Here is a 19,217-nt window from a genome sequence, read left to right on the forward strand (position 1 = left end):
TAAATCTGAATTTTAATGTGTATGATAAATACACAAACAGTATGTTTTTGTTTCACTAAAAGTGTTTCATTTATTTATTTATTTATTTGTGTGTGTGTTTCATTTAATTTTGCTTTTGAAGTATTTGATGGACATCATCTTTCAAATTTATTTTTGAAATGCTCTCCTATTGATTTGGAGGTCTGTGGCTATATTCTTTTGCCTTAGCTTGAAGCTCCTCCCTCCCTCCTTCCCTCTTTCTCTTTCTTTCTTCCTTTTTTCCTCTCGTTTCCTTCCTTCCTTTGTGGGATTTCTATTATTTGATAAAAATCCAGTAACAAAAACTTAGAAATCTAATAAGGGTCTCAGATGCTTAAATACTTTCCCTTAAAATGTGACTAACCTTGCTTCACATTGCATTCAATCTCAAGGGTCAAGTTCAGGCTAAATTATTTGGTGTCAAAAACAAAAACGATATCACAAGTCTATTTACCAAATGTCTGGAGGATAAAGGAGTGGGTGAGGTGCCCTCTCTCTCTCTCTCTCTCTCTCTCTCACACACACACACTGGTAGCTCACTTGATAAATGGTTGGCAATTTTTGTGGTGAATACTCTAGGGCGTGCTATTTAAAACAGACCTTATTTAAGGCTTCTTTACTTGAAGTAGGTCATTCTATATTTTCCAACATTCTGATACAATATTCTCTACAAAATCCAAGGTTTTTAAGGTTAGAAATTAAATTCACTTCATTCATTAATGTGTTGATCAGTTTTTTACTCTAAATCTTTAAAAATTCTTATAGGTATGAAAGAAATATGTCTTTATCAAATTTCTCTTCTATGTCAGGCACCTAACTCTGGTCTGACCCCTGAAGATAGACTTTGTAGGTTGAAATCCAAGTGCCGCCACCCTCACCTGCATGACTTGGGCAAATTACTTAATCTTACATACCTTGATTTTGCTGTCTGTGAAATGGAGATAATGACAGGACATAGTTCAGTTGTAGTTGTGAGTGTTAATTAGATAATACGGTACAGTATTTAGCATGGTACCTGTCCTTAATCGACATTCATTCTGACTGTTGTAGCTACCTATCTCCACTTACATTAACAGCCTCGGTTTTTATTATTACTCTGTGAGACAGGCATTATTGCATCTATTTAACAGATGAGTAAATGCATAACCAGTGAAGCCTAGTGACTGACCCCAAGTCTCAGAACTTTGCGCTGAGTCGTTATTTGTGCCTCAACTATCTAGTTCCAAAGCCTATGCATCTCACTGCACTTTCTCCCTCTGCTTATGGACTGTGAATCATTACAGGATATTTTCTATATGATTTTTAAATTTTAGGATAAATTAATAAATTTGAATTTATCAGGCTTTCCAACAACTAATTAATTCCTGTTACAGGAATGTTTGTGGCTGTTCTAAACTTTTATTTTGTAAGAAAGAAATAGATGATAGAAAAAGTCAGTTTATAGAGAAATTTATCTGAAGAAGAGGGAGAAAAGAGAGGAGGAGAAGGAGGAGGAAACACACATAAGCATACACACACACCAGACATGAAAAATCCAAGGTATATTTCCAACTTGGGACAGATTCAAACCAATCTCTTGCCTCATTTACATTTTGCAAAATTATTTTGAAGGCATCACAATGTGGCTTGAAGAACACAGATTTTGGAACCATATAGAATTCATATAGTTAACTGAATCCCAGCTTAGTTGACTTCAGGAGCATCAGCCTCTGTTTTCTTATCTCTAAAATCAGGGCAATAGTACATACTTGATAGGTTTGTTGAGAAGATTAAATGAGACCGTTTTGTGAAATATCAAGGATAGTGTCTATGATAAACATAATGTCCAGTGGATGTCAGGCTATCATAGCATGCTTGTTGCTCAGTCGTGTCCAAACCTTTGGGGCCGCATGGACTGTAGCCCACCAGGCTCCTCTGTCCATGGGATTCTCCAGGCAAGAACACTGGAGTGGGTAGCCATTCCCTTCTCCAGGGAATCTTCCTGACCCAGGGATCGAACCTGAGTCTCCTGCATTGCAGGTGGATTCTTTACCATCTGAGCCACCAGGAAAGCTCATGATGGTACATGCAGCTTTTATAATAATTTTTCAAGATTGTGTAAGAGTCTCAAAAGTCTTAACAGTGTTAAAGGATACTCAATATTAGTGAAATCACAACCTTGTGAAATTCTAGAGATGGATGGTAAATTAGAGAGCTTTATAGTTCAATTACGTTGTTTTATGTTTGAGGAAATCAAGACCCAAAGAGACTAAGGGAATTGCCCCAAATCACACAGCTAATTATAATCAGAGTTGGGACTAGAACCTGGCCTCTTAATTAATGGTTGCCCTAATATTTTTAAAGTTCTGAGTGAATGATCGTACCACGTGAGCAATAAATTACCAAATATGAATATCTGTGAACAGTTTAGGATTCCAATCAAGGACATTTATAATAAATTTAGGCATATATTTAATGATAGCTATAATTATTATTGTGCTACATGATAAGACAGCATAAATGGTAAGTAGTTCATTTTAGTGTCGTATTTATTTTGCACACCAAGCCAACAGAGTGAAAAATAAAATGAAGAGCAGGAAACTGCTCTGAGGGCCTTTTTGAAGACTTGTGACTCTGAGGCTTAGGTAGCTGTGGTTTTCTGACAAAAGGTAGAGGGGCTGAGAGGTGGTTTTGGAAGGAGAAGGGACAGGAAGCGCTCTTGAATTCTTCTTCTCTTGGGAGGAGGGATAAGCACTCATCTACTTCTGTATTGATGGAGGAATCAGCCAGTGTTCTCCCCCTCTTTCCCCATCAGTTTCTTGCTGGAATCTGAAAGGTTCAACTGCCAGAACCAATCCTGGTAGAGTCAGAGTCAGCACCCAGCGTGGAGTGAAGGACGAGCTTTGTTTTAGCAAAACCTGTTTTCTATTATCGCTGTGTCTGGACTCCCAACAATTCATAGTCATCGCCCTGATATACTGAGGACCTCCAAAAACACGTGGGTCACGGAGCAGTCCCCCACCTCAGCCGCATGGGGGGACTTGGCTGCATAACTACCCCTGTGGTTCTTGAAGAAAACCCTAGGTGCTCCAATTCCTTCTTCTCTGACTGTCACCAGGAGTGGAGACCGCCCTGTCTCTACTCTCCATCAGGATTCACTGACAGATGTGCTCGAGGGAAAGGCCCTCAGCTCAAAGCTCTTTTCTCCACAGTGCTTCCCTGCTTCCTATCAGACATTCATCTGGAGGAGTCCCTGAAGCAGAATGTCTATTATTTACACTTGGGATAAATGAGTGTAATTAAAATGCTTTTCGAATTCTTGAACCAAGGGAAGGGACTTCTGAGGAGAATGGGGGAAATGAGGGAGAATGAGCAAGAAGTACATTTTGAGTACTGGGAGTTTAAGGGGAAAAGAAACCTTTACTGGGGGCCCTTGAGGGAAAATTTGGGCAACCAGACAGCAGGGATGAAAGAGAAAGTGTGCTGATAAACAGGGACGTGCTGACGTGCAGAGAAGGAAGGGAGAGTCTAAAGACCAGATTCTTTCTAGGACCTTCCTTTCCCTCCCTTCTGTCTCTTCCTGCTCTTCCTAAGGAAAAATTTAAAAATCTGATATTTAAATCTGGTTGAGTTCCTGACACACATCATTCCTGGAAGGGTATACAAGTTGCTCACTCAAGGATGATTCGTACAAAGATCTTTGCAGAGACAAGCCCAGGACGGCTCTTGGGCAGTGGGTGAGTCTATGTCTTACAAAAGCAAATGAGGATGTTCTCTGTCTGTGCCTGGGTGCAGTGCAGCTGACTCTGTCACTAACGACACTTCCCCAGCACCTTGCTATTTGGGTGGAATTGGCGCTTGTGTTCACTCACAGGCATCGACCTATCTTCCTGATTCAGGTCACTCAGACAGTGTTTGGGTAACTAAGTGGGCAGTGGGGAGAGCCGAGGTGAGCATTCACTTTAGCTCTGCACTCTGGGTCCCCTCTGAGCTTCACGACGTGGGCCTGGTGGCACCTCTAGCTTCCCACAGCTAATGCTACTGCCCTGGCCATCTTGCTGTGACTCCTGTTGCTCAAGATCTCATTTTTACTCGACCTTTTCCTGCCACCACGAGGAATGCTGTCAGTGTGAAGGCATTGGCTCAGCTTGGCTGACCCTGGAATCAGAAGAGAGATTTGCCCAAGAAGGTGATGGCTCGTCTTGTTGACCTGGGCTAGTCTTTTAAATGAGGGATATAAATGTAGGTTTTGGAACTGGGAAGACCTAGGTTTGAATCTTAGCGTTGGGTAATCCTGTGACCTTGGGCAAGTCATTCAAAATTTGGAACTCTCTTTACTCATAAGTTGGAGGCATTAATGTCTCTACACAGGCTTGTTGAGAAGCAGGAGCGCTTCATGAAGATCCCTGGATGTTGCAGACACTTAGTCGATGGTGACTGAGACTGGTGTTTAAAGGGGCATGGTTCTTTTGGCCAATATGACAGAGAGAGCTCAGGGTTCCTGAAGCGGGCATGGAAACTAGGACACTCCTCAATACCCTGTTACAGTTGATTGATGATTTACGGATGGAGTCTAGGATCATCTCTGTGTGCAGGAAATATAGCTAACTTTAAGATCTTATTTCTAAGGCATTCCAGACAATAAGACTTTATAGAAAAAAAAATTTTCACCACGAACAAATTAAGAAATCATTGAACTGTTGAACCCTTTCTTAATGAGCCCGGCTTGAGCACAAAAACAGCTAGTCTTTTCAGAGCTGGTCTTGTGGCTGTAGGGGCCAAAGGCAGTGACTGACTCAGGTATGTTTAGTTCCTTGTCAGCAGGATTTATTGAGAGAGATGTATTATTAGTATTACATGGCCCTATTGTCTGAACCCCAAAACAATGGCATGGAGTCTATGGCCATGGCTGTATGTAGCCATGGAATTGTTGATTTGGAATCCATTTCTAAAATATGCCCAAAGAAAGATGGTGGGTCCCAGCCCTCATCTTCTTTGATGCAAGATAGGAAAGGAGTTCCTCAGAACAACAGCATCTTAAGGAGGGGCTCCACAACCTGGTAGGTGTTTGTTCTGGGATAACATCATATGCTGATACCAATACTGAAATCCAAACCAATACAAATGCCCTTACTAATCCTAATATTTTATTAATGCTGGTGCCAATACTAATTCCAAAATTATTAAATGCCAACATTAATGCTTCTACTATTTCTGACACAAACTATCTAATACAAACTATCATTTACTGAGCCCTAAGTATATGTCAGACACTATGTCAAGAACTTTGGAGTTATTATTACATTTAATCCTCATAAGACTTTCTTGATGATAAAAGATATAATGCTTAGAATATACCAAGCATGCTTCTAGGCATTAAAGTTATTTACTTACTTAATTCTCCACACAACTCTAAGAGACAGGTACAATTGTTGTTCCTGAGGATCAGGAAACTGAGGATCAGATTGGCTAAGAAAGTTACCCAAGCTCACACAGTTAAATATGTGGTAGAGGAAAGATTTACAATAGGTTTCTCTGACTCTAATGACCTGATTATAGCAAACGCTCTCTTCCAACAACACAAGAGAAGACTCTACACATGGACATCACCAGATGGTCAATACTGAAATCAGACTGATTATAGTCTTTGCAGCCAAAGATGGAGAAGTTCTATACAGTCAGCAAAAACAAGACTGGGAGCTGACTGGCACAAACCATGAGCTCCTGATTGCCAAATTCAGACTTAAATTGAAGAAAGTAGGGAAAACCACTAGACCATTCAAGTATGACCTAAATCAAATCCCTTATGATTATACAGTGAAAGTGACAAATAGACTCAAGGGATTAGATCTGATAGACAGAGTGCCTGAAGAACTATGGACGGAGGTTCATGACATTGTACAGGAGGCAGCAATCAAGACCATCCCCAAGGAAAAGAAATGCAAAAAGGCAAAGTGGTTGTATGAGGAGGCCTTACACATAGCTGAGAAAAGAAGAGAAGTGAAAGGCAAATGTGAAAAGGAAAGATATACCCATTTGAATGCAGAGTTCCAAAGAATAGCAAGGAGAGATAAGAAAGCCTTCCTCAGTGATCAATGCAAAGAAATAAAGGAAAACAATAGAATGGGAAAGACTAGAGATCTCTTCAAGAAAATTAGACATACCAAGGTAAAATTTCAAGCAAAGATGGGCATGATAAAGGACAGAAATGGTATGGACCTGACAGAAGCAGAAGATATTAAGAAGAGACGGCAAGAATACACAGAAGAACTGTACAAAAAAGATCTTCACAACCCAGATAATCACGATGATGTGATCACTCACCTAGAGTCAGACATCTTGGAATGCGAAGTCAAGTGGGCCTTAGGGAGCATCACTATGAACAAAGCTAGTGGAGGTGATGGAATTCCAGTTGAGCTATTTCAAATCCTAAAAGATGATGCTGTGAAAGTGAAGCACTCAATATACCAGTAAATTTGGAAAACTCAGCAGTGGCCACAGGACTGGAAGAGGACAGTTTTCATTCCAATCCCAAAGAAAGGCAATGCCAAAGAATGCTCAAACTACCGCACAATTGCACTCATCTCACACACTAGTAAAGTAATGCTCAAAATTCACCAAGCCAGGCTTCAACACTACGTGAACTGCGAACTTCCAGATGTTCAAGTTGGATTTAGAAAAGGCAGAGGAACCAGAGATCAAATTGCCAACATCCATTGGATCATCAAAAAAGCAAGAACATTCCCCAAAAATATCTACTTCTGCTTTATTGATTATGCCAAAGCCTTTTACTGTGTGGACCATAACAAACTGTGGAAAATTCTTCAAGAGATGGGAATAGCAGACCACCTGACCTGCCTCTTGAGAACTCTGTATGCAGGTCAGGAGGTAACAGTTAGAACTGGACATGGAACAACAGACTGGTTCCAAATAGATAAAGGAGTGCATCAAGGGTATATATTGTCACCCTACTTATTTAACTTATATGCAGAGTACATCATGAGAAATGCTGGGCTGGGTGAAGCACAAACTAGAATCAAGATAGCCAGGAGAAATATCAATACCCTCAGATATGCAGATGACACCACCCTTATGGCAGAAAGTGAAGAAGAACTAAAGAGCCTCTTGATGAAGGTAAAAGAAGAGAGTGACAAAGTTGGCTTTAAACTCAACATTCAGAAACTAAGATCATGGCCTCTGGTCCCATCATTTCATGGCAGATAGATGGGGAAACAGTGGAAACAGTGACAGTCTTTATTTTTTAGGGCTCCAAAATCACTGCAGATGGTGACTGAAGCTATGAAATTAAAAGACACTTGCTCCTTGGAAGAAAAGTTATGACCAACCTAGATGGCATATTAAAAAGCAGAGACATTAATTTGCCAGCAAAGGTCTGTCTAGTCAAAGCTATGGTTTTTCCAGTAGTCATGTATGGAAGTGAGAGTTGGACTATAAAGAAAGCTGAGCACCAAGAATTGATGCTTTTGAACTGTGGTGTTGGAGAAGACTCTTGAGAGTCCCTTGGACTGCAAGGAGATCCAACTAGTCAATCATAAAAGAAATCAGTCCTGAATATTCACTGGAAGGACTGATGCTAAAGCTGAAACTCCAATACTTTAGCCACCTGATGTGAAGAACTGACTGATTTGAAAAGACCCTGATGCTGGGAAAGATTGAAGGCAGGAGGAGAAGGGGATGACACAGGATGAGATGGTTAGATGGCATGACTGATGCAATGGACATGAGTTTGAGTAAACTCTGGGAGTTGTGATAGACAGGGAGGCCTGGCATGCTGCAGTCAATGGGGTCACAAAGAGTTAGACATGACTGAGAAACTGAACTGAACTGCACTGAGCTAAACTGACTCTAAATCTGGCCTTGTGTGGTACATTTCTGTGTTTAGAATTGTCAGGGCACATTTATATATTTTCTGTATGTTTCTGCCTCTATTAATGCAATTAATGATACATTATCTCAACAAAATACATCTTTCACTAAAAGACAATTTTATCCTCAAGTTTTGTTCCACTTAAAAGTATATTTTAAGTGAGAATAGTTTCTCTTGGTTTTTCGTAATTTCACTGAGTTTACTGAAATTTAGGCTTCCAAAATTTTGTTAAGGCTGGGTTAGTGTCCATTTTTATAAACACCAAGGCTATCTTTTTAAATTTCCTATATTTTTGAAAAAACTTCAAGTATTTTTTTATGTGTGTGTGTGATGAGCACTTCATCATCTTTTACTTGGGTGTGTCTCTTTAACAGTAGACAAAGATACTACAACTGCTTCTTGAACTGTTCTTACGAAGTACCACTTCATGGCAGAATTTTCTTTCACTAAATTGGATTTTGGGGCGAGCTTAATGTTTATGGGGAATTTTTTAAAGAATGTGATTTTTACTATTTTTCTTAGTTTCATATTTGATTTTAATGTTCAGAAGGATACCTCAAAGAAAGTCTTTTATTTGCAGATCAGCCAAAACAGAATCTTTCCAAAGTGAATACACAACCATTTTCCTGAGTCTCAATGCACCCTCAGAGAGATCCTCAGGGGCTAGCTGGTAGTTCATTTTTCCTTTAATCCATATACTGGGTCGGGAAGATCCCCTGGAGAAGGAAATGGGAGCCCGCTCCAATATTCTTGCCTGGATAATCCCATGGATGAGGAGCCTGCCTGGCTAGAGTCAGACATGACTTAGTGACTAAACCACTACCACCATGCACTGCCCTATCACTGCAATCTGATGTCATTCGTTATTTGCAATGGAATTAAGGTACAATGCAGGCTTCCCTGGATGACAGTGACTGGAATCAGATATCCATATATGACAGCTTTCACAAGGTTCTTGAACTGTGAAAGGAGCTAAAATCCAGGACCAATCCTGTCAAGTGTTCAAAACTGTCTTATAAACCAGAACTCCTATGTGGTCTCTAATGAAATGCAGAAGTCATGAGGATTTTTTCGTGATTTAAAGTAGGGTTCTTAACCTGGGAATCATAGATCCCCAAGGTATCTGTTTAGAATTAAGTAGACTTGATTGGAAAAAAAAAGAAAATAAAAACATATATTTATTTTCACTAATCTCTGGCTGAAATTTAGAATTTTCTTCCTTATGAAGGCAGGCCACAAACTACAGTAGTATTAATATTACCCATTGATAATACCTGTGATTCTGCCTTAGAAATCATAGGTATTTTCCCTTTGCTGCTGCTGCTGCTAAGTCGCTTCAGTCATTACATTACTGCTATTACCAATGTCACAAAATATCATTTACACCTGTCTCTAAAGTCACAGTAATTGCCAGATATTATTATATATTTTAAAATTGAATGTTTTAATAAGGAAGCACATATCTTAAAATAATATTTAAAAATTTGTTGATAATTGTACTTTGATGTTATTGGCTTATAATCTTATTATTTTAATTTCATTGATTTGGAAATATTTTTCTAAAAGGGCTCCACTAGAGAAAGGGAACCCTCATAAATGTAGGGATGTAAATTGGTGCAACCATTAGGGAAAATATTGTGGAAGTTACTTAAAAATCTAAAAATAGAACTATCATATGATCCAGCAATTCCACTTCTGGGTATATATCCAGGAAAATTGAAAACTTTAATTAGAAAAGATACATGTACCCCAGTGTTCATAGCATCACTATTTATAATAGCCAAAAACAGAGGCAACCCAAATGCCTAGCAAAAGATGATTGACTTAAGAAGATGTAGCATATATATACAATGGAATATTAAGTCAGCCATAAAAATGAATGAAATATTGCCATTTGTAGCAATATGTATGGACCTAGAGCAAATAATGCTTAGTAAAAGAAGTCAGACAAAGACAAATACTATATAGTATCACTTATATGTGGACTCGAAAAAATAGTACAAATCCATCTATATACAAAACAGAAACAGACTCACAGACATAGAAACAAACTTATGGTTACCAAAGGGGAGCAGGAAGGTGGGGAGGGACAAATGAGGAGTATGAAATTAAGAGATACAAACTATTCTATACCCAATAGAAAAGCAGCCAAGATTTACTGAATAGCACAGGGAGTCATACCTGAGGGTGCTTTGGTCAAACGTAGCCTGTAAGCCAAACTCCCTGTGTGGTATCCAGAGAGCCTCATTTACCTTTCTAGCTTTCAACAAGGATGACTGACCCTCAGTCTAACAGGTCTGAGTCAGAACTCTTGAACATAAGGAAGACCAACCAGCCCATGGCCAGGGATGTGAACAGGCCCCAGTAGTCAATAGCCAAACAAGATATACTGTGTTTCTATCTACAGTATATCAGGCATGAATTCAGGTTCAGTTCAGTCGCTCAGTCGTGTCCGACTCTTTGCGACCCCATGAATTGCAGCACGCCAGGCCTCCTTGTCCATCACCAACTCCCGGAGTTCATTCAAACTCACGTCCATTGAGTCAGTGATGCCATCAAGTCATCTCATCCTCTGTTGTCCCCTTCTCCTCCTGCCCCCAATCCCTCCCAGCATCAGAGTCTTTTCCAGTGAGTCAACGCTTCCCATGAGGTGGCCAAAGTACTGGAGTTTCAGCTTTAGCATCATTCCTTCCAAAGAACACCCAGGACTGATCTCCTTTAGAATGGACTGGTTGGACTTCCTTGCAGTCCAAGGGACTCTCAAGAGTCTTCTCCAACACCACAGTTCAATAGAATGGGAAAGACTAGAGATCTCTTTAAGAAAATTAGAGATACCAAGGGAACATTTCATGCAAAGATGGGCTCAATAAAGGACAGAAATGGTATGGACCTAACAGAAGCAGAAGATATTAAGAAGAGGTGGCAAGAATACACAGAAGAACTGTACAAAAAAGATCTTCAAGACCAAGATAATCACAATGGTGTGATCACTCACCTAGAGCCAGACATCCTGGAATGTGAAGTCAAGTGGGCCTTAGAAAGCATCACTACGAACAAAGCTAGTGGAGGTGATGGAATTCCAGTGGAGCTATTTCAAGTCCTGAAAGATGATGCTGTGAAAGTGCTGCTCTCAATATGCCAGCAAATTTGGAAAACTCAGCAGTGGCCACAGGACTGGAAAAGGTCAGTTTTCATTCCAATCCCAAAGGAAAGCAATGCTAAAAATGCTCAAACTACCATACAATTGCACTCATCTCACACGCTAGTAAAGTAATGGATTCAGGTAGATTGTGGATTTCTGCAGAAGTCCTCCTGTACCAAGACTGAGGGGAATACGTAGTATGTATAATATGCTATGCAGTTTAAGTCCTTATTCTTCAAGATGCCTACAGGAGAATCTAGCTTTTACTTTTCCAAATTTAATATGTATCTGACAATATATCCAGAGATTGTCTCTGAACTTGGGAATGGCTATTATCTTGAGAAAATCACCCCATTCTCTGATTACTCATTGGAAAAAGCATCTACTTAAAAGACTATAACCCTAAAATAGAAACAATTTGGGAAAATTATAGGTATCAATTAGGATTAAGATCTGCTGCATATAACTGGAAATGCCAAATCACAGTAGCTTAAACAAAATAGATATTTATCATATTTTCTCTTGTGTATAAAAAAGTCCGGAGGTAAGAAGTCTAGGAGCAGTACATCTCTATAAAGTTACTGTCCCAGTCTCCCTCTTTTTACTACTCCATTCTTACCAAGCAATGTCTAGTTTTATGATTCAATGCAGATGTTCTTGCCACCACATTTGCATTCAAGTAGCAAAAAGGGTTTGAGGAGAAAGATGTTCAATTTGGGACATCTTGGATTGAGGTGCCTGAAAATATCCAAGGAAACGGTTAGAAATGCAGGCTCAAAGCTCAGAGGAATTGCCTGGTGAGAGGCACAGGACCAGGAGTTGACTGTATGTAAAGTGATGGGCACCAAAACCAGGGGTATGTGAGATGGCCCTGGTTGAGTGAACACCACTAAGAGAGGGCCAAGGAGAGAAACCTGGAAATACTAATAAAATCTAAAAATAAATTTTCAGACAGAAAGATAAAAAGTTCTTCTCTCAGCCAACTTAGCTTCTTTTTAGCAGCCTTCTCAATAAATAAGCCATTCAACATTTCTATTTATATTTCATTGACCAGAGCTTAGTCACATGGTCCCATGCAGGTTTAAGGCAGTATGAGAAATGTAATCTTATAACAAGGTGTCTTGTTGGCTCCAATTAAACTGGAATTTCATTTCTAAGGGAGAAAAGAGAGTGGATGTTAGGTGGCAGCTATGATGACATTATATACATGGGGACTTAAGTATACCCATATTCAGAGAAAGAGCATCGAACTAGCAGACAAATGCCCACTTTGTATCTGCAACACCTTCAACAAATGACTGAATTTCCTGAAAGGTTAATATTTTATTTTAAAATGTGGATGTGACCATTCTGGAGAAGGCAATGGCACCCCACTCCGGTACTCTTGCCTGGAAAATCCATGGACAGAGGAGCCTGATAGGCTGTAGTCCATGGGGTCGCTAAGAGTCGGACACGACTTAGCGACTTCACTTTCACTTTTTACTTTCATGCATTGGAGAAGGAAATGGCAACCCACTCCAGTGTTCTTGCCTGGAGAATCCCAGGGACGGGGAAGCCTGGTGGGCTGCCATCTATGGGGTCGCGCAGAGTCGGACACGACTGCAGCTACTTAGCAGTGACCATTCTTTTCCTGGTGCTTCCTGTTTGTTGTGAAATTTAACTGAGGCAATGTTTGCGAAAGCATTTTTACAACTAACTATAAAAGTATTGCATACATGCAAGGTATGTTGTACCTGCAGGATGCCTGAAGCTATAATCAGAGAAGAGTAAGTGTAGCAGATCCCCCAGCAAACCAGCCATACCTGAAACCCTGAGCAAAGAAACAATCCCATCTCTATATTGACCTGTCAACTTCTGATAATGCATTTTCTAAGTCCAGGTGGAAATTAAATGGTTGTGTCATGGAACCATTAAATGATGCCAGCTACATGTCCTATAATTGTGACAAGGGTAAAGAAAGTGATTTTCAATGATAATATCATGTATGATAAACAAGGCCTTAAATGCAAGTCTTGGTCACTGTTGAGAGGACAGGGTCAACTCTAACAGCAGAAGGATTTTAAAAGGCCTACAAAAGCACTGGGGACAAGAAGGTGAAGAATAGCATGGGCCTAGTTTCCACCAACAACTATCAAAGCTCCCAGAGGATTGCACTGCTGTTCCTGCCATGATCAAGAAACCATCTGTAAAATCAGCAGTCTTGCTTGAGGGCTTAACTCCAGCATTACACAGCTGCCGCCTATATCAGATCCAGCATGATCCACACCTAAATGGTGCCCCATGCTCTTTCTGGCCTCACTTAACTCCATTCCAAAACCAATTCGCACACAATTGGATCTAACTGGTAGAGCCTCAGTTAACCCAGAACCCTAGTTTCAAGTAGCTTCCTAGGTGGTGCAATGGTGAGGAATCTGCCTGCAATGCAGGAGGGGCCGGTTCAATGCCTGGTGGAAAAGATTCCCTGGAGTGGGAAATGACAACCTACTCATGTATTCTTGCCTGGAAATTTCTCTAGAGAGGCCTGGCAAGCTACAGTCCTTGGGGTCGCAAAGAGCTGGATGTGACTAAACACACACACACACATCTAGCTTCAAGAATCTAAGAAATAGAGCTTTTGCCTTTACGACATATGAAGAGAAGCAATGTTAGTATATATTGCTATTATGGGCCAACTGTCAATCCAGTGTCTGTCAGAATGTGCACCTGTGACATGAAAATTGTTATGTGAGGTCCCAAAGTACTGGCTGCAAGTCTTAGAAATGAAACAATCTCAATGCAACATAATACAATTAGACCAGAGGAAATTCACTTTACTCAAATATGAATTAAATGAATAGGAAGAAAGCACAGGAAACATTCATGTATCAATACATATATTTGTAGCAAGTAACTTAAGTTAAAGCATTTGCATTAGCATTAAACACAAGTTAGGCATGTGGATGTTTCATTAAGGATATAATTTCCTCATAAGTATACATTTCTCTTTACTCATTAATCAGGACTAGAACAACTTACTCATTTGAACGTATTTATGCATACGACAAAATCACAATGATTAAAGTTCAGCAAGTGCATGGTGTTGATCTAATGAAATTTTGTTGACTAAATAAAATAATTATTGTTGATCTAACTGAAATTTTTAGGAGATGTCCCAGTAGATATCTTTCTGCTTGAACAGCCAGGCTAACGCAACAAAGATGCACAAAAGTAAGAATGGGCTAGACTCATAGAAAAATGGCCACAGTTCTTAATAATTCCAAAAATATTATGGGATAAAAATGTATTCATTAGAGAGAGAAAATACTTTTGTTGCTGCAGATCAGAGCAGCTGCTGAGAAGGGCAGGTTCTCTGATAATGCAGCACTTCCTCTGTAATAGAGCCATGACCTTCCCCTGAATAGTACATAGGAGAAGCAGACAAAGAAGGCCAGGGGATGGAAGGACTAGGTTGACATTTCCACAGATTGCTTAGGCAGGGCTTTGTGTGAAGGTAGGAGAGAAGGAAATACTAGAGGGCAATGGGGCAGTGACGAGATCCTTCTCTCTAAAACCTGCTTTGTTTTACCCTAAGAGAAGATTCTCAACCTCTTTAGTCTCAAGTTCCTTTTAAAGTCTTAAAAATTATAGAGACCTCTGCAGTTTTGTTTTTGTAATATTTATCATGTCAATCTAGATCAGCATAATTAACAAATTATGGGGAAATAATGCTACATTTTAATACATTCAGTTCAGTTCAGTCACTCAGTCGTGTCTGACTCTTTGCGACCCCATGAATCACAGCACGCCAGGCCTCCCTGTCCATCACCATCTCCTGGAGTTCACTCACACTCACATCCATTGAGTCAGTGATGCCATCCAGCCATCTCATCCTCGGCCGTCCCCTTCTTCTCCTGCCCCCAATCCCTCCCAGCGTCACAGTCTTTTCCAATGAGTCAACTCTTCCCATGAGGTGGCCATAGTACTGGAGTTTCAGCTTTAGCATCATTCCTTCCAAAGAAATCCCAGGGTTGATCTCCTTCAGAAGGGACTGGTTGGATCTCCTTGCAGTCCAAGGGACTCTCAAGAGTCTTCTCCAACACCACAGTTCAAAAGCATCAATTCTTTGGGGCTCAGCCTTCTTCACAGTCCAACTCTCACATCCATACATAACCACTGGAAAAACCATAACCTTGACTAGACGGACCTTAGTTGGCAAAATAATGTCTCTGCTCTTGAATATGCTATCTAGGTTGGTCATAACTTTTCTTCCAAGGATTAAGCGTCTTTTAATTTCATGGCTGCAAGTCACCATCTGCGGTGACTTTGGAGCCCAAAAAAATAAAGTCTGACACTGTTTCCACTGTTTCCCCATCAATTTCCCATGAAGTGATGGGACCAGATACCATGATCTTCGTTTTCTGAATGTTGAGCCTTAAGCCAACTTTTTCACTCTCCTCTTTCACTTTCATCAAGAGACTTTTTAGTTCCTCTTCACTTTCTGCCATAAGGGTGGTGTCATCTGCATATCTGAGGTTATTGATATTTCTCCTGGCAATCTTGATTCCAGCTTGTGTTTCTTCCAGTCCAGCGTTTCTCATGATGTACTCTGCATAGAAGTTAAATAAGCAGGGTGACAATATACAGCCTTGACGTACTCCTTTTCCTATTTGGAACCAGTCTGTTGTTCCATGTCCAGTTCTAACTGTTGCTTCCTGGCCTGCGCACAGATTTCTCAAGAGGCAGGTCAGGTGGTCTGGTATTCCCATCTCTCCCAGAATTTTCCACAGTTTATTGTGATCCACACAGTCAAAGGCTTTGGCATAGTCAATACAGCAGAAATAGATGTTTTTCTGGAACTCTCTTGCTTTTTCCATGATCCAGCAGATGTTGGCAATTTGATCTCTGGTTTCTCTGCCTTTTCTAAAACCAGCTTGAACATCTAGAAGTTCACGGTTCACGTATTGCTGAAGCCTGGCTTGGAGAATTTTGAGCATGACTTTACTAGCATATGAGATGAGTGCAATTGTGCAGTAGTTTGAGCATTCTTTGGCATTGCCTTTCTTTGGGATTGGAATGAAAACTGACCTCTTCCAGTCCTGTGGCCACTGCTGAGTTTTCCAAATTTGCTGGCATATTGAGTGCAGCACTTTCACAGCATCATCTTTCAGGATTTGAAATAGCTCAACTGGAATTCCATCACCTTCACTAGCTTTGTTCTTAGTGATGCTTTCTAAGGCCCATTTGACTTCACATTCCAGGATGTCTGGCTCTAGGTGAGTGATCACACCATTGTGATTATCTTGGTCTTGAAGATCTTTTTTGTACAGTTCTTCTGTGTATTCTTGCCACCTCTTCTTAGTATCTCCTGCTTCTGTTAGGTCCATACCATTTCTGTCCTTTATCGAGCCCATCTTTGCATGAAATGTTCCCTTGGTATCTCTAATTTTCTTAAAGAGATCTCTAGTCTTTCCCATTCTGTTCTTTTCCTCTATTTCTTTGCATTGATCACTGAAGAAGGCTTTTTTTTATCTCTTCTTGCTATTCTTTAGAACTCTGCCTTCAGATGCTTATATCTTTCCTTTTCTCCTTTGCTTTTTGCTTCTCTTCTTTTCACAGCTATTTGTAGGGCCTTCCCAGACAGCCATTCTGCTTTTTTGCATTTCTTTTCCATGGGGGTCCATGAATCAAGGCAAATTGGAAGTGATCAAACAATAGATGGCAAGAGTGAACGTCAACATTCTAGGAATCAGCGAACTAAAATGGACTGGAATGGGTGAATTTAACTCAGATGACCATTATATCTACTACTGCGGGCAGGAATCCCTCAGAAGAAATGGAGTAGCCATCATGGTCAACAAAAGAGTCTGGAATGCAGTACTTGGATGTAATCTCAAAAACGACAAAATGGTCTCTGTTCGTCTCCAAGGCAAACCATTCAATAACACGGTAACCCAAGTCTATCTCCCAACCAGTAACGCTGAAGAAGCTGAAGTTGAATGGTTCTATGAAGACCTACAAGACCTTTTAGAACTAACACCCAAAGATGTCCTTTTCATTATAGGGGACTGGATGCAAAAGTAGGAAGTCAAGAAACACCTGGAGTAACAGGCAAATTTGGTCTTGGAATGCAGAATGAAGCAGGGCAAAGACTAATAGAGTTTTGCCAAGAATATGCACTGGTCATAGCAAACACCCTCTTCCAACAACACGAGAGAAGACTCTACACATGGACATCACCAGATGGTCAACACCGAAATCAGATTGATTATATTCTCTGCAGCCAAAGATGGAGAAGCTCTATACAGTCAACCAAAACAAGACCAGGAGCTGACTGTGGCTCAGATCATGAAATCCGTATTTAATACATTACAATTGTACAGTTCTTTTCTAGATTTGATTGGGTTTCAACTGGTTTCATCTACCTACCTTCCTTGTGGAAGCAGCATCACACAGTGGCTAATAAAGTGTCCTTGAGCTGGGATGCGGAGAAGACAATGGCACCCCACTCCAGTACTCTTGCCTGGAAAATCCTATGGATGGAGGAGCCTGATAGGCTGCAGTCCATGGGGTCGCTAAAAGTTGGACACGACTGAGCGACTTCACTTTCACCTTTCCCTTTCATGCACTGGAGAAGGAAATGGCAACCCACTCCAGTGTTCTTGCCTGGAGAATCCCAGGGACGGGGGAGCCTGGTGGGCTGCCGTCTATGGGGTCGCACCGAGTCAGACACGACTGAAGCGACTTAGTAGCAGCAGCAGAGCTGGGATGAGGCCAGTAAGAAAATGTCTTCAAACAAAATTTCCTTTTTAACAAGGATGGCCGAGGTACTCTTATGTCATAGTTTCCAACTGCTTGAGGTAGGCTGGGTAGTATAGTGTTTGGGTAAGGGAAATCTTATCATTAAGCTTAATCCTAGAGAGAAAAGAATCTAAAAGGTGGGGTCCTTTTCCCTTGCATGTCTGGGAATGCTTGTTGATAGTGCTCTCCTAGAGATCAAGGCATTCATTATTACTGTGAATGGGCTTCAGGTTTATTTTCCATTCTTTTTGTTCTCAATTACGGCTGAATAGTAGAAATGAGAGACAGAATTAGGAATTCCACCAGGGATGGAATGTGACAGCCACGTTTGGGAAAGTTTCTTGGAGACTCAGAAATAAAGTGCATGTCTGAAGAGATCAACCCTGGGATTTCTTTGGAAGGAAATGATGCTGAAGCTGAAGCTCCAGTACTTTGGACACCTCATGCGAAGAGTTGACTCATTGGAAAAGACTCTGATGCTGGGAGGGATTGGGGGCAGGAGGAGAAGGGGACGACCCAGGATGTGATGGCTGGATGGCATCACGGACTCAATGGACATGAGTCTGAGTGAACTCTGGGAGATGGTGATGGACAGGGAGGCCTGGCATGCTGCGATTCATGGGGTCGCGAAGAGTTCGACACGACTGAGCAACTGAACTGATGTTCTAAATGGGGACTTCCCAGGTGCTGTTAGTGGTAAAGAACCCGCCTGCCAATGCAGGTAGACGCAGGACATGTGGGTTCAGAGGAGGGCATGGCAGCCCACTCCAGTGTTCTTGCCTGGAGAATCCCTTCGACAGGAGCCTGGCGGGCTGTAGTCCGTAGGGTCGCAAAGAGTCAAATATTTCTGAATCTACTTAGCATACACGTATGCATGGATATCCTGAAAGAGCATCATTAAGAAAATCTTATAGTCTTGAGTTTTCTCCTGTGAATTCTTAGAAACACACAGAAATTATTTCTAGAGTGTGAAGAGTCTTCAACATTTCATAGCCTGATGTTTAGAATTTACTTTGATTTAGCCACAGCAGATTCCTACTCAAAATTAAAAAGCCTCTCTTGTGAAGCAGAGAATTTTGTGTCAATAAGCAATGTTTCTGATTTATCACTGGGAGGGTCCTGGTTGGGTCGACTATGGAAATCTTCTGATAGTTCAGAAAGCTTATCATGATCTTTTCTTTGACCTATTTTTTTCTTCGGTCCTCACCGTTAAAAAAAAGTCTTCTTCAGGACAGTCCCTCCGTCTTTATACTTTTGGTCACAGGATGATGAAAATATGTTTTTCCCACACCCTTATTTACTTGAATACACTCTCTTACACAAAGCTAGATCTTTCCCACAGTAAAAACTTAATTTTAATTCAGGATTTTTGAAAATAAGTTTCCTCTCACTTTCAAAAATAATTAGGCCTAA

The sequence above is a fragment of the Capra hircus genome, chromosome 5 (assembly GCF_001704415.2).
Source record: "Capra hircus breed San Clemente chromosome 5, ASM170441v1, whole genome shotgun sequence".
Taxonomy (NCBI): domain Eukaryota; kingdom Metazoa; phylum Chordata; class Mammalia; order Artiodactyla; family Bovidae; genus Capra; species Capra hircus.